The following is a 13,736-nucleotide window of genomic DNA, read 5'->3' as shown; positions in this document are numbered from 1 at the left end:
GTGCCTATCCGCTGCAGATCTTCCTGCATCTCGCCACAATTTTCTAATGCTGCAACTTCTCTGTATACTACAGCATCATCCGCGAAAAGCCGCATGGAACTTCCGACACTATCTACTAAGTCATTTATATATATTGTGAAAAGCAATGGTCCCATAACACTCCCCTGTGGCACGCCAGAGGTTACTTTAACGTCTGTAGACGTCTCTCCATTGATGACAACATGCTGTGTTCTGTTTGCTAAAAACTCTTCAATCCAGCCACACAGCTGGCCTGATATTCCGTAGGCTCTTACTTTGTTTATCAGGCGACAGTGCGGAACTGTATCGAACGCCTTCCGGAAGTCAAGAAAAATAGCATCTACCTGGGAGCCTGTATCTAATATTTTCTGGGTCTCATGAACAAATAAGGCGAGTTGGGTCTCACACGATCGCTGTTTCCGGAATCCATGTTGATTCCTACAAAGTAGATTCTGGGTTTCCAGAAATGACATGATACGCGAGCAAAAAACATGTTCTAAAATTCTACAAGAGATCGACGTAAGAGATATAGGTCTATAGTTTTGCGCATCTGCTCGACGACCCTTCTTGAAGACTGGGACTATCTGTGCTCTTTTCCAATCATTTGGAACCCTCCGTTCCTCTAGAGACTTGCGGTACACGCCTGTTAGAAGGGGGGTAAGTTCTTTCGCGAAAGCCAAAGGTCCCGACTTTGAGTCTCGGTCCGGCACACAGTTTTTAATCTGCCAGAAAGTTTCATGTCAGCGCACGCTCCGCTGCAGAGTGAAAATCTCATTCCAACCTAAGATTGGCTTAAAATGTACTACACGTGTGTATATGGAAATGCCCAACATTTCAGAGAAACTGCAAGAAACAGGTAAGAGATACGCCATCTACATTTTGTCTGTAAATAAAGGTTACGTGAGAGTTGCTAATTCAGAAATAGTATACGAATTTCGGTATCATATGATCATGCTACGCTAGTGCCCAAGAAAACAGACATACAATAACTGATTGAAGTATCCGGACAAATATTAGTCCATGGTAATACCTTTCGCCTTTATGACAGTTTTAACTCTGGTGGGGACACTTTCAATTAGGTACCGGAATGTCCGTAGAGGAATGCAGCCCATTCATCCTCAAGAACCGAAATAAGAGAGGGTAGTCTTGTTGGACAATGGGGTCTGAAGCGAAGTCGATGTTCTAACTAATCCCAGAGGTTTCCCGTTGGGTTAAGACTGAGAATCATGGCAGGCCAGTCCATATTGTTCACAGACCATTGCCTTACATTTGCTACTTTACGACAGGGTCCACTATCATGCGGATATGAACCATTATCGTCTCCGAAAAGTTTCTCTTCTGTACGCGGTTGACAGTGCTCTGAAATGTGTTCATATCCCTCCGTTTTCTTAAGCGCAATAAGGGAACCACATCCTAACCACGAAAAACAACACCATTCCGGAACACCACATCCTGTGTACTTCACTGGTGATACTAAACATGTTGGCTGGTAACGTTCTCAGGCGTCCACCAAATCCAAACCTTTCTATCTTATTATCACACGGTATAGCGTCACTGATCACTTCAAATTACTCGCCTCCATTCACCCACTGTCCAGTGGCGTCGCTCTTTACATCACCTCAGATGTTGCTTAGCATTGATCAAAGGAATGTGCGGCTTACGTGGAGCAGCTCCACCACTGTACCCCTTTTGTTTCAATTCTCTGGGCGCACTCATTGTGTTAGCTGGATTACCGGAACCACTGTGGAATTTACGAGTAATTCCTTCCACGATTTCATGCGATTTTTTACAAACACCTTCCGCAGTGGTCGATTGTTCCTGTGCATCACTACACGAGGTGTGCTTCGTCTTGGTTTAGCTCTTGTTATTCCTTCACGTTTGCATTTCACAGTCACTTTACCCGCAGTCGATTTGGGCAGCTGTAGAAGGGCCGTGGTTTCCGTAAAGGATTTGTTACTCAGGTGACGTGCAAAGACTAGTCCACGTTCGAACTCAGTGTAGGCTGCTGACCAACCCAGTCTGCTGTTACTGGTTCTCTACTGACAACAGAATAATTCCCGCCTTGTTTTATGCTGTCAGGTCCACCTCTCGTGACATCTAGTGATTAACTCCGCATTACACAGAATGTCCGGATACTTTTGATCATATACTGTATTGTTCGGTTAGCCGTGTATGATTGTGCAGTCGGATCAGGAAACGACCTTGATTACAGCAAGACAAGAACCTACAGAGATGATGGGACGATATCGGGGCCATTACGACTACGGTTGCGGCTTGTCTCGACGCGGCAGGAAAGAGACGTGCCCAGCGACAACACAGGACACAGGATTGATAGCTTGTCGTCTTTTCAGACTAGACCAGGTACAGCGTCCAGCATCACTATGAACGTATCCGTGTGTGGAGGTTCTAAGGAGAATGAACGTTGCCACATTGCCAGAATGAGATTTTCACTCTGCAGCGGAGTGTGTGCTGATATGAAACTTCCTGGCAGATTAAAACTGTGTGCCCGACCGAGACTCGAACTCGGGACCTTTGCCTTTCGCGGGCAAGTGCTCTACCATCTAAGCTACCGAAGCACGACTCACGCCCGGTCCTCACAGCTTTACTTCTGCCAGGAGACGAAATACTGGCAGAAGTAAAGCTGTGAGGACAGGGCGTGAGTCGTGCTTCGGTAGCTCAGATGGTAGAGCACTTGCCCGCGAAAGGCAAAGGTCCCGAGTTCGAGTCTCGGTCGGGCACACAGTTTTAATCTGCCAGGAAGTTTCGTTGCCACATTGCTTTCCTCATCATTACACGAGTCCAGCATCTGCCGTGATGGTATGGGGTGCCACTGCGTACTCAGTACTAGTATCTATGCTTCTCAATTTGAACAAATGCCGCTACCTTTTTCGACTTGTTAATACTAGGGGCTGTGCCCCATCTCAAAATTTTCCATGGCCGTATCTTTCAACGAGGTAACGCATGTTCACAATTTGGCCGCAGTGTGCTGACCTGCCTCGATACAAAGGGTTCGAATGTTGCCCTTGACTGCACGTTTTGTAGGTTTCACGCCTACTGAGAACGTATCGTAATGGGTCGCAGATAGATTGGCTCACCAGCCACTATGATCCATGAGCCCTTGTACAGAGCTCCAGCTGCACAGAATGACGGACCCATACCTGTCATGCAATCTCAGTTCGACGCGATACCCAGCTGTAGTAAAGCCATTGTAGCTCCCAGAAGTGACAGCTCTGCTTACTATACAAGGTGAATAGCATAAAACTTGCATTACAAATATTGCGAAAATGTAAGATGCTACTGAGGCGCGGTTTTCGCAAAATGGATTTGTAGTCAGAGGCTCGTATTTATAGCCAATCAACAGATTGTAATAATACTTAGAAAATGTATTTCTAGCGCAAACATACAATTGTTTAAATTGAATAATGTCTAGTGATATTAACAAACTAAAAGTACGGCAAATCAGAATGCCAGGGGGCTCTGTTGTAGGATTCTAGTGCGAGTCGTTTACGAGATGTCGTGTTTTGAAAACTTTGCTCACGGACCCTTGTTAGTGCCTATCAACCTGCCAAGCTGTTAGTACGATGTTGTTACGTTTGCTTACAGTCTGCTAGTATATCCCTTGAGTACACTGCGACTGCCTAGTCAGATAGTGTGTAACAGTCCAAGCAGTAGGTCGTGAGTGGATTTATCAATGCAGAAAAAGCCAACATGGTGTATGGAGAGTGTAGAAAAAATGCTGTTCGTTCTTGTTCGGTGTATTTGGCAACATATCCCAACAGATATCAAGACCTCAACCATCTCGGCAATTATTTATCAATCTCTTCAAAAAACATGGGTCTAAGCACTATGAGACTTAACATCTGAGGTCATCAGTCCCCTAGACTTAGAACTACTTAAACACATCCATGCCCGAAGCAGGATTCGAACCTGCGACCGTAGCAGCAGCGCGGTTCCGGACTGAAGTGCCTAGTACCGCTCGGCCACAGTGGCCGGCTAGTTACGTGAAAGTGGTAGTGTAACACCTAGGCACCGGAACAGAAGGAGACAAATGACATCAGGAGGGGGGGGGGGGGGGGGGAATTAATGTTCTTGCTGCTGTTGCACTTGATCTGCACGTTAGCTCCCACGCAATCGCACGAGGAAGTGGTATGAGTAAGGCAAGTGTCCTACGCATTCCCCATCGACACAGATTGGATCCCTATCACATCTCTCTCCATCGCGAGCTGCATTGAAACGATTATGAGAAGCGCGTTAACATCCGCACATGTGCATTAAAACAGGATACTCCAGATGTATCATGCATCTCGTTTAGTGATGAAGCCACATTTGCCAGTCATGCCCAGGTAAACCGCCGAACTATGCATTATTAGGTGGTCCCGGCGGAGGTTCGAGTCCTCCCTCGTGCGTGGGTGGGTGTGTTTGTCCTTACCATAATTTAGGTTAAGTAGTGTGTAAGCTTAGGGACTGATGACAGTAGCAGTTAAGTCCCGTAAGATTTCACACACATTTGAACATTTTTGAACATTTTTAGGCTGTTGACAACCTCCTTTGGTTTCGTCAGGTGGAACGTCAGCGTCCATGGAGTGTACGTGTGTAGTGTGGGGACAGCGAACCATCAGCTCATAGGCCCGTTTTTCATAGACGGAACACTGAACGATCACAAGTATCGCAACCTCCTAACAGACAGTCTTCCACGGGTGCTAGAAGATGTTCGTCTGCAGGCTACAAGGAATCTGTGATACCAACATGATGGTTGTCCATCCCCTTGTGCACGAAGTAATACAGCGTGTCTTAATAAACTGTTTCCAAACCGTTGGATTAGACGCAAAGGACCTGTACCTTGGCCGGCCTATTCCCCGGATTTGATGCCTGTGGGGAAAGCTGAAAGACACTGTCTCCAAGGACATACCACCTACACCCTATGATATGTAACAACGTATTACTGCAGCCTGTTCGGACATATCCTCTGAAATGCAAGCACGTGTGCAGCTGTTGTTCAATAGCAGACAGGAAGCGTGAATTGCCGCTGCCGGTGATTATTTTGAACACAACCTGTTATACTCAATTGCCTCGTTTTGGTCACAGGTCTCATAATTAATTAAGCATTTGTATTGCTGTTTAGTGTGTGCCACCACAGGTATTGTACAAGTGTCGATGTGGGAACTTTTCAAAATACGATATGTCGTAAACGACTCGCAACAGACTCCTGCAACAAGCACCATTAACATTCAAATGTACCCTTATTTTAGTTTGTTAATATCAATAGGCATTGTTTCATTTAAAAAAGCGTATGTTTGCACAAAAAATACACTTTCTAAGTATTATTACAATTTGTTGATTGGCTAACAATACGAGCCCCTGACTACTGATCCATGCTGTGTAAACCGCACATCAATAGCACTTTCCATTTCCCCAACATTTTTGGTGCAAGTTTTAGATGATTCACACCCTGTATGTCGCACCCTGTATGCCCTCCCCCCCCCCCCTTCCCTATCGAGTGAGGTACCGCAGAGGTTAGCACACTGGATTCTCATACGGAGGTCGATGGTTCAAATCTGCGTCCAGCCATCATGTATCATGGTTTAGGTTTTCTGTGATTTCCCTAAATCGCTTAAGGCAAATGCCAGGCTGGTTCCTGTGAAAGGGCATGGCCGACTTCCTGCCTCATCCTTCCCTAATCCAATGGGACCGATGACCTTGTTGTTTGGTCCTCTCTTCCCAAATCAACCAACCTACGCCCGCCCGATCATCCAGTTAGCTCCAAGTAGCATAGGACTATCGTTTTGTTTGGTAGCATATACACTGGATGTCACACTTATCTTGACCATTCCAAATAACTTTTGGTCAAGAAACAAAATAAAGGTCTATTAATCAAATGTGGTTTAGCTATCATGGTGGAATTAACCGGCATAACAGTCTTTCTTGCAACTTTGTTCCTTACAGGGGATGAACAGCACTACACCGTTTGTAAGTAGCACCCTTTATTTTTTAGTTGGTCATCCACTTCCTCTCCTCTAAAACTTTTGAAAAACTAATCACATTGTACAATTTGTAGCGGCACTAACGTTTGGGATAGGAAAAGTCACATCTGGTGCAATATTTCTGAGCGTGCAAGTTACAGCCAGCTGCGGGCCTGTTTACAGTGAGCTACACTCACCAGCAGTTGTGAAGTAAAATAGAGGCCACAGGGGTGTAGAACCGCCAGAAAAAGTACACGCAGTGGTTTGCATTGCTTAAGTCACAGGCAGAAGGTGCCCACTGGCCAACCTAAGTGTTACGAGTACGTGACAAGGAGCGTCGCGTTTGGCAAAACAGAGGCGCACAGTCACATATAAATAGGTGCCGGTTCACTAACAAAGCATTCAAGTGTAGCAGCTCTAATGGACGACGGGGCGTGTCACACCATCGACTACACACAGCAGCAGACGGGGCGCCAGCGTTCAAGACCACGGCGTGCCACTGGTTCGACCCTCTGAGGCCGATGCGGGTCCGTAGCCAGCCAGTGGCGGCCACTCCACTGCTCGCTACCGTGGGCAGTCGTCTTGGCTCCCAATATGCACCAGAGATATCCAAGGCGAGGGCCACAGATTCAGCTGCCAAATCGTGAGCACTTGTCGCCGCGACCCAAGCCACGCCGGCGACGAAGCACGGCCCGGGACACCTAGCAGTTGTCAGCAGGTGGTGCTGAGGCAGCGCAGGTCGAAGGCTGCTCAGTCATCTGCCAGCGCAGCCCTGACATCATCATATCATTGTGGCTGTACAAGGCCGACAAATTAGCAGAGTGCTTGATGGGTCGCTGTGGTGGCGTCCTCAGCATTGCAGGACCTGGTGACACAGGCCGAGGGGAATGGTGCACTGTAGCTGGAAAGCTCGGATGAATCTTAAAACGGTGCCTTCTTCCTCTTTCCGCCACATTTGGTGTTGCTGTTACATTCGGTGTCAGAAGTAGCTACTACAAATTCATGTAAACAAAACGTTATTTAAAACTTAACAAAATGAATGTTGACTCTCCTGTATGGCACACAATTTAGGTGCCCATTGTAACATACCTGATCCCTTGCTGGAGTCGACAGTACACAAATTTAAACACACCCATCATTCAGACAACTGTCTTCACTTGGAGCTTAGTGTGAGTACAATGTACACTGTGGAAAGAAGGTGGAAACTCTATTCCTCTATGAAGAATATAAGTTCGCTGAATAGTAACTGCAATAAAGTTATCTTATTTCCAGTATGGATATGTATAGAACAGTACTGTAGCAATTTTAAAGGATATGATGTATACACTGAAGGCGGTCCTTGATTAAAAACTAAATCATCATTACTTTTCTTTTATTGTGTTGAAAGTAGGCGTCATTCTACTCAGATAGAAGCATTCACTAGAGAACGATATCCTAACAAAGAACTCACCTTCCCAACGGATGTTCTCTCGTCTTGTTATAACGCTTCAGGTAACAGGATGTTTCAGCCAGAGACCACCCAATCGTCATAGAACCCGCACAGACGAAGGTGCCGCAGTTACTACTGTACTCGCTTCTGTTACAGTGAATCCACACCTGCGCACATGACAGCTTGAACAGGAAATCGAAATCCCCACAAAGAGTGTACATTGCATTCTAGCAAGTCACAGGTTCCAACCTTGTCATTTAAATTTAAGCAACTGTATGGGAATCATTTCCAGAATCGTGTACAGACCTGTCACTGGGTCTAATAGCAAACCGTCGCCTTGCTCAACTTCTTTTATGTTCCCTCTTTCGTTGAATGTTCCTTCTCAGAAAATACAGATAAAAATACAAAGAATATACATTATTGATCGATCAAAAGCTGAAGATATTTTAGACATGTAGTTAATCAGCCTCAATGGAGAGTTAATGTCTGATATGCTACGATCGTACTACTGTCATTGGATATTAGTTCATCAACGGTAAACTAAACGGTAGGGCATATGCCAAATTCCGCAAATTCCTCCTCGTCTTCTGGGCGAAGTGCTACTAAGAACCAGAATGCCTATGTGTTATTACTAACACGGTGGATGTCCGTTATTTAACGTCCATTTTGCACGCCGTCTTCTGAAGCGAATGCATCGTGTCAAATGGATTGTTTGTAGAGGGACAGTGGAGATGTCCACTCAGTCTGCTGACTTAATTGCTCAGGACTCTTTTATTTCGGGATGCATAAAAGGCGTCGTCTATCGGGAGAGCAACAAGGAATGTATCGGGCTTACTTGTAACCACTTCAGAGGGCAACACTGGAAGCAGCGATAAATTGTTTTGTCAGTGTATCACTGTATACGATGAGCACTCTGGGCGCATTTGAATGTTCTACCCCTTTTTGTGACCACAATGGATTACTGCGGTGTCACCGCCAGACACCACACTTGCTAGGTGGTAGCCTTTAATTCGGCCGCGGTCCGTTAGTATACGTCGGACCCGCGTGTCGCCAATATCAGTGACTACAGACCGAGCACCGCCACACGGCAGGTCTAGAGAGACTTCCTAGCACTCGCCCCAGTTGTACAACCGACTTTGCTAGCGATGGTTCACTGACAAGATACGCTCTCATTTGCCGAGACGATAGTTAGCATAGCCTTCAGCTACGTCATTTGCTACGACCTAGCAAGGCGCCATGTTCAGTTACTATTGATATTATGAATCATGTACAGTCAAGAGCGACGCTCATCATTAATGGATTAAAGTTCAGTATTCCACCAGCTACGTCCGTTTTTCGAAATTCTAATTTCCTTCTCCTGTTCCAGACCTCACGCCAGCCTGCGTGAGCTAAAACGCGTGCCTTTCGGCTTCCTCTAATAACCCGGTGTTGGCTCTCCTGCCAACCCACAACAATTACAATAGTACAAAATGATAGTTTCTTTTCAAGTCGAATGTTATGTTTACATGAGTACGTGAAACGTTTTTAAGCACATCTCGAGGAGAGACACTGGATTACTGAATAAAAAATATAGAGTGCTATTTAAAAAATAATGCCTTTCATATCATCGTAACTAACGACGTTACATGAAAAAACATCATGCTGGTTAATGTCCCTAACCAACATTTGCTCGATATGGTTTTTTTTTCTTTTGCTTCCTGACAAAAAGCGGGTTTGTTCTGATATATGGAACACCCTGTATAGATGTGAAAGAACTGATGGGTACCTTTGTTGAACGTCGCTGTTTATGAAAGAAAGGAGTAACTTTCTCACAAGGACGTAAAACGCACTCGTATTTGTGAAACCGGTTCTTGCGGTGGTTGCGTTTTTCGTTTAAGGTTGGCGTCATTCATGCCGGGGGAAGTTTTCGCCGGCACAAGAGACACGTGCTTGAGAATGTCCGGAGGCAGTAATGTGTGCCGAAGACAAGCGGCAGGAAACACGGCCGGTGGACCCCAGCAGAGCGGAGAAGTCCTTCAAGCACACCTGCCGCCCGCCGCCTGCTGCGTTCCGCCCTCGCTCCGACGACCGCCGCAGCCGCAGCCACACACGCCGAGCGCAGCTCCGTCTCCGTCTTCTCGATGCCTCCCCGTCTCCAGCTTGCGAAATATTCCTATATCGTGGGAAGGCTGCACGCGTCTTAGTCGAGAAGACGTGAAAAATATCGATGTCTGGCGGAAGGACGGGCAGCCGACCGTCAACAGAACCAAATGCTGTGTTGTTGTCGCTGTGGCCTTCAGTTCCAGGACTGGTTTTATGCAGCTTTCCGCGCTGCTCTTTGCTGAGCAAGCCTCTTCATCTCTGTATAGCTACTGCCACTTAAATTCATTTCAACTTTCCCACCGTAGCTAAGCCGTTGCCTGTCTCTACAACGTTTTACCCTGCACTATTTCCGTTACCAAACTGACGATTCCTTGATACCTCAGGATTTAACTTATTAACAGATCCCTTCTTTTAGTCAAACTGTGCCACACATTTCTTTTCTCCTCAGTTCGACTCAGTATCTCCTCGTCATTTACTCGATCTACCCATCCAAGTCTCAGCATCCTTCGATAGCACCACACGACAAAAGCCTCTAATCTCTTCTAGCACCACATTACAAAAGCCTCTATTCTCTTTTTGCCTGAGCTACTTATAGTCCACGTTTCACTACCGTACGAGGCTACACTCCAGACATACACCTTCAAAAAATATTTCATAATGTTAAAATTTATACTCGTAGTTGCCGACCGGTGTGGCCGAGCGGTTCTAGGCGCTTCAGTCTGGAATCGCGCGACCGCTACGGTCGCAGGTTCCAATCCTGCCTCGGGCATGGATGTGTGTGATGTCCTTAGGTTAGTTAGGCTTAAGTAGTTCTAAGTTCTAGGGGACTGATGACCTCAGATGTTATGTCCCATAGTGCTCAGAGCCATTATACTCGAAGTTAACAAATTTCTTTACTTCAGTTACGCTTTTCTCGCTGTTGCTAATCTTCATTTTAACTTCAGCTGTTGTAAGCTATTTTGCTGCCCAAATAGGATAGCCCATGTACTACGTTTAGTATCTCATTTCCTAATGCAATTCCCTCACCGTCGCCTCATTTAATTCCAGTCCATTTCATTAACTTTCCTTTATTTTGGTGATTTTCATCTTATAACCTGTTATCAAGAGACCATCCATTTCGTTCAACTACTCAACCAAGTGCTCTGACACCTCTGAGTGAATTAAAGTGTCATCGATAACCATAACAGTCTTTATGTCTTCTTCCTGCACTTTAATTCTGTTTCCAAATTCCTCCTTGGCTTCCTTTACTGCTTCTGAATGTGTGCAAAGAATAAAGTCGTGTGGGGCTACAGACGTGTCTCACTCCCTTCTCAACCACCGCCACCCTATCGTGTCCCTAGATTATAGCAACTGCAACCGTCTTGATTCTGCACAACTTGTAGATAAATTTTTTCTCCCTGCAATGTAATTCGGGTAAATAAGCTAAAATACACGATACTGTGCACTTATAGCGCCCCGAAGACTTATGGGAAGAGAAGGAAGTAATGTTCAAGTTCAGTAATCTCTCGATAGCAAGGTCATTACATGCAGAAATACTGTATAATCCTCTAGACACGTTACTGAAGCTGCAAATATCTTTCCCTTCCTTCCCTGTTTCATTCAGGAATGGTGCATGGATGGGTCATTGTTGCTAGGCTCTAATTCTTTTTTTATTTTCTGGACATTGTCTCTTTTCGATTCGTACGTCGGAGGAACGAAAGTTCTCCGTGATGATCAACATCTCTCTTGTAGTGCCTGGCACTGGTGTTTCTGCAACGCCCTCGTACTGACCGCGCCATCCCTTGAGGAAACGTGGCGCTAATAGTTGGATTTGCTCTACCACCTATTTTAATTCTACTGCTGATGGTCCAGAGTGATGTAAAATAGTCAATAATCGATCGAACAAGAGTTTTATAAGCCAATTCAATCGTGGATGACTTACATTTCCTTATGATTCTTCTAGTGAATCTCAGCTTGATATATACATTTCCTAGAATTAGTTTTATCTGGTCATTCCACTTGAGGCTACACAGGATGGTTATTTCTATGTGTTTTACAGTAGTTACTGCTTCCAGTGATTTGTCCCAATAGTATAATCGAACAGTAGTGAGTCTGTTCGCCCAGTTAGGCACAATACGCTCGGCTTTATTTACATTCAGGCTCAACTAATAGTCCCAAACCAACCGTCCCTCCACCGCGGCTCTTCCTGTATTTCGTTACAGTCTTCTGGCGTTGTAACATTCCTACTACTACTACTACTAGTAGTAGTAGTAGTAGTAGGAAGAGGAGTAGTAACAGCAGCAGCAATTTCATTTATATCTAGGGCACTTTTACATGATATTGTAAATCGTTGTACTAAATTGAATAACGACAAAAATACTGTACTTCATGTATACCGGAATTTACGGTACATACGCGCAGATCTAGTTTGACAGAGACTGGACAGGCAGTCGGCCATGACTTTAGAGTAGGAAACATTCCTGCATTTGCCTGGAGAAATTTAGGGAAACCACCAAAAACCTTAATTATAATCGTTCAATGGACACTGAAACCTTCACCCACCCTAAGGCCAAACTGTTTGGACTGTGTTACATTGTTCGTCTTATCCCTTGTGTACAATAGCGTTTTGAAATAATAGTAATGTAAAAGACTAGTTCTACACTGTTCATTCATTTCTCACTCCCGGTCGCTGCACACACTAAACACAATATACGCACATTATTTCGTAATGAAACACTAAACGCACGTGAGACACATAGTGATGATTTTTGGCTTCCATTTTGTGTACCGTAAATTTCCAATTCATAACCTGAAAATACAGTCAACATCTCTCTATGATTAGAGAGATGTTGATCTCATAAAGAAGATAAAGTCTCAATATTACCCAGGGCATAGCTTTGGAAGTAAGGTTTTCCAGAGCAAGAAAAAGGAAAAGGTAAAAGAAGAAAAAATATTACGTGAAGTGTTATGTGATATGACAGATGTTTTAGTATCGTTATTACTATTTATATGTGTTGCACTTCTTGTCAAATTTCCAGTCCGTGTTATCTATCTACACCGATAAGCCAAAACATTATGACCACAGTCCATCGCGACGTTGGATGCCGCCTGGTGGCGTTGTCAGCACGACACGATAACAAAAGTATGTAAGTGGATTAGACACGGATGGGGGTCACTCTAGCTAAGATATGGGCTGGAAATGATGAAATCCATTCAGGTAAGTGACTTTTACAAAGGACAGGTTATTATTACGCAGAGCCTGTGAACGAGTATCCCGAAAACGGCGAAGCTGGTCGAAAGTTCACGTGCTACTGTCGTCACCATCTACGGGAAAGGGAAACTAACACTAGGCGCTAAATGACTGGACGTAAACGTGTGGTTCGGAGGCTTGTCTGCTCTGTAAACTAGGACAGATGCTGACCTGTGGCATCTCTGTCGAAAAAGCACAATGCTGGTGCACGCACAAGTATTTCGGAGCACACCGTTAATAGTACATTGTTGAACAGGGAGCTTCGCAGCAGACCACCCCTACGTGTTCACATGTTGACCAAACGACATCGTCAATTACGATTGCAGTGATCACGAGACCATGTGGATTCGACCATCGATCAATAGAAACGTGTCTACTCTTCAGGTGAATCAAACTTTTGCTACACTAGGTCGATGGTCGTCTCCATAAACGCCGTCATCGAGGTGAACGGCGGCTCGAAACTTGTAGCGCACCACGGACGCAGACAAGTGGGAGCAGCATTATGCTATGAGAGACATTCACCTGCGCTTGCAAAGGGACCTGTGGTAGTAATCGGAGACACACTGACAGCTGCCAGCTATCTGCATCCCTTTATTCTTGATGTCTTCCCCGACGGCGATGTCATCTTTCAGCAGTATAATTGGTCGTGTCCCGGAGCAAGAATCTTGCTACAGTGGTTTGAGGAGCATTATAGTGAAATCATGTTGATGTCTCGGCGACCAAATTCACCTTATGTAAATGCTATAGAGCCCATCTGGGTCGATATTGGGTGCCATCACCGCGTACTCAAATCAGGGGCTCGTTATTTACGGAAATTACATGACCTTCCAGTAGATATCTAATGCCACACACCTCCACAAACCTATCAACAAACTGTCAGATCCGTGATACGCAAAATGAGTAATGTATTTAGTTCCAAAGACGGGCAAATAAGCTATTAAGTGGGTGTTCATAGTGTTTTGCCTCATCAACGTAATCCTTCAATATATAAAAAAAATTTGAATCATTTATCTCGTTT

At 45.0% G+C, this 13,736-nt stretch overlaps 1 protein-coding gene across 1 annotated transcript in view; it reads right to left on the bottom strand.

Moving 5' to 3' along the window:
- LOC124721306 (neurogenic locus protein delta) overlaps positions 1-13,736 on the bottom strand; it is a 1,352,207-nt gene that overhangs the window by 1,152,160 nt on the left and 186,311 nt on the right. The gene's annotated exons all lie outside the window — the stretch shown is intronic.

The sequence above is a fragment of the Schistocerca piceifrons genome, chromosome X (genome assembly GCF_021461385.2).
Source record: "Schistocerca piceifrons isolate TAMUIC-IGC-003096 chromosome X, iqSchPice1.1, whole genome shotgun sequence".
NCBI classification, from domain to species: Eukaryota; Metazoa; Arthropoda; class Insecta; order Orthoptera; family Acrididae; genus Schistocerca; species Schistocerca piceifrons.
The sequence above is the reverse complement of the archived record's forward strand: the minus strand, read 5'-3'. Positions and strand labels throughout refer to the sequence as shown.